The sequence below is a fragment of the Alligator sinensis genome, unplaced genomic scaffold (genome assembly GCF_000455745.1).
Source record: "Alligator sinensis unplaced genomic scaffold, ASM45574v1 scaffold579_1, whole genome shotgun sequence".
NCBI classification, from domain to species: Eukaryota; Metazoa; Chordata; order Crocodylia; family Alligatoridae; genus Alligator; species Alligator sinensis.
In genome coordinates this window covers 2112030-2114308 of record NW_005842023.1, presented here as the reverse complement: position 1 = coordinate 2114308, position 2279 = coordinate 2112030, and the positions used below count along the sequence as shown (strand labels likewise).

At 46.5% G+C, this 2279-nt stretch overlaps 1 long non-coding RNA gene across 1 annotated transcript in view; it reads left to right on the top strand.

Annotated features, from left to right (window-relative positions):
• Window positions 1–1738: 1738 nt before the first annotated feature.
• Window positions 1739–2279, top strand: part of LOC112550053 — a 3610-nt gene continuing 3069 nt past the window's right edge. Inside the window, exon 1 of the long non-coding RNA XR_003093719.1 lies at window positions 1739–2174. This is a non-coding gene — a long non-coding RNA (uncharacterized LOC112550053). The remainder of the gene's footprint in view (window positions 2175–2279) is intronic.

Here is a 2279-nt window from a genome sequence, read left to right as displayed (position 1 = left end):
TATTTCTAACTTGAATTGAGCAGAAACACTGAGGCGCTTTGTTTTTTGTTTTTTTGTTTTTAAACCGAAATATATTGCATCTAATATATTTTGCAATAACACTTATCTCTCTGTCTTCTCTTGCTGCGAAGTGATGCAATGCTTAGCGTGTGTTAAATTACAGATCTGCAAGCAGTAAGACTCTGGTTTCTCTCGTCAAGGTACAAAAGTTGCCATTGTCAGACTAGTAACTGGCATGTGCAAACAGTATTTCGGGGGGGGGGGGGAACGTTTTTCAGAAGTAAAAAGATCCGTTTTCCGTCTGCTTTTCCAGTCTGGATGCAACCCAGGGAAAAAAAAGTAATTTGTATTGGTGTTTAGTATACTCAGCTATGCGACAGAGCTGAGTTTTAGATGACTTATTTATTTGTTTATTGTCATGTTCAAGCTGGCCTCTGGATGAAAGAGCAACATTTGGGATGTGTTTTATGGCTGGGCGACAGAAACGAAACAGGTTGGCCGCGTTAACAACTGTGTACATTGGAGGAGCAAAGCAATCCAGCTTCCTCTTTTTTTCTTCTTTTTTTTAAGAATTGTGCGAAGGATCCCCAAGCCCTGGTTTCAACCATGGCAAATCATTTTCAGACAGGGAGGACTTGCTCTTAACAGTTTCATAAAAACTTCAGTGTGTGTGTGTGTTTGCAGCCTTTACTTCCACCCTTTTTATTAAGGTGAAAGAAAGAGAACCCCACAGAGACACAGTGAAGGAATACTATTTGGGCTGATTAAAGCCCACAGGTGGATCCAAACAGCTGGCTGTCGGTTCTGCTCAGCTCAGACCTAGGGGTGAAGTGTTTTGCAGCCGCTGGCTGTTGATATTTATACCTAGTCACAGCTTCACCTCTCCCTCTCTCTGCTCTTGGCTCTAACATCACAGCCCTCTTCTTGCCACGTCCAGCCTTACCTCCCTCCCCGTTCCCGGCTTCTTGAATCTCACGATCTAGATTTCCTCGTTTCCCAAACTATGTGCAGCTTCTTTGCGGAGAATAGCTTTTTTTTTTTTTTTTTTTATCCGGGGAAAAAGAAATATCTGTGATTCAGCAACTGAAAATCTCTATACCAGAAAACCGACTCAGCCAGACATACCATGCTGCTAAGGATGGCCACTCTGCTCTCTATCTCGGGTTTATGACTAGGATCCGTTCGTTGGGATTTTTCCACCTGAAACTAATACAACAGATTACAGCAAAGGTCTATTTTGAGGGCATCAATGGATCACTTAATTCATTGATGCGATCGTTCATTTGTGTACAGCTCCCTAGCCCTCGGATGCAGAGGAGTCATTTTCAAGTTTATCATTTGAAATGAATGGCAGTAGGAGTAGTCCTGTATTCGTTATTCAGAACCTCTCTTCTTCCACCACTGGCGCCCTATTTCGTTAAATGAAGAAGTAACTCGGGAGCGGGTACAACGGTCATGGGCGATGCATCGATTTGCTTTACAAACCGCATTGACTTGCACCTTCTGAAACCGACCCCTACCCTCACTTCGCAACGCACAGAAGAAAAAAAAACAACCCCCCAGATCACGACTTATTTGCAGGCTCCGCTTCCGACCCCGGCACAATAAGGGTCTTGGGACAGCAGTACTAGGTTTATATCTATAGGATTTTTTTTTCTCTAAAATTGTGCACGTCTCAATCATCCCAAGCAGGCAGCGGTACAAACACTTCCGACTCTCCTGCCCTGGGAGGGGGGAAATCATGGACTATTGTTGTAGTGGCTGTCGATCACGACCAAAACGTGGGCAGAATAAACCACCGGGCAGAGTTTTCTAACCCTGGCATACGGTGCTAAAGGATCTGGCGAGAGATGAGACGTGATTTCTCTCTTGCACAGAGAAATGATCAACGGGGCTGAGTTTACCCCTCGGTTCCCTTCCAGCTCTCTCCCCTGTCTCTTTTGTATTGTTTCCTTTTTTTTTTTTTTTCTTTCTTTCTTCCCCTCGACTCCAGCTCTGGGAAGGGGCAGCGAGGGCTGGAGGGGGCTGAATCTATTGGATCCGCTGAGAGACAGCAACCAGACACCCACAACCGGGGGTGGGAGGGGGACCCTTGCCTGCCCGGCGCAGAGGGATGTGCTTGGAGGGGTTTATTTCCATGCGAGTGAAGCCACAGCTCGGAGCTGGGGGGCGAGGTATTTATTAGATAAAACAGCTCGCGATCAGCTCGCCGGGCGGAGGGCTCTTCGCACCGCCTCGCCTGGTTTGCTGTAAGAGGTGGGATGGGGGGTGGGAGACAC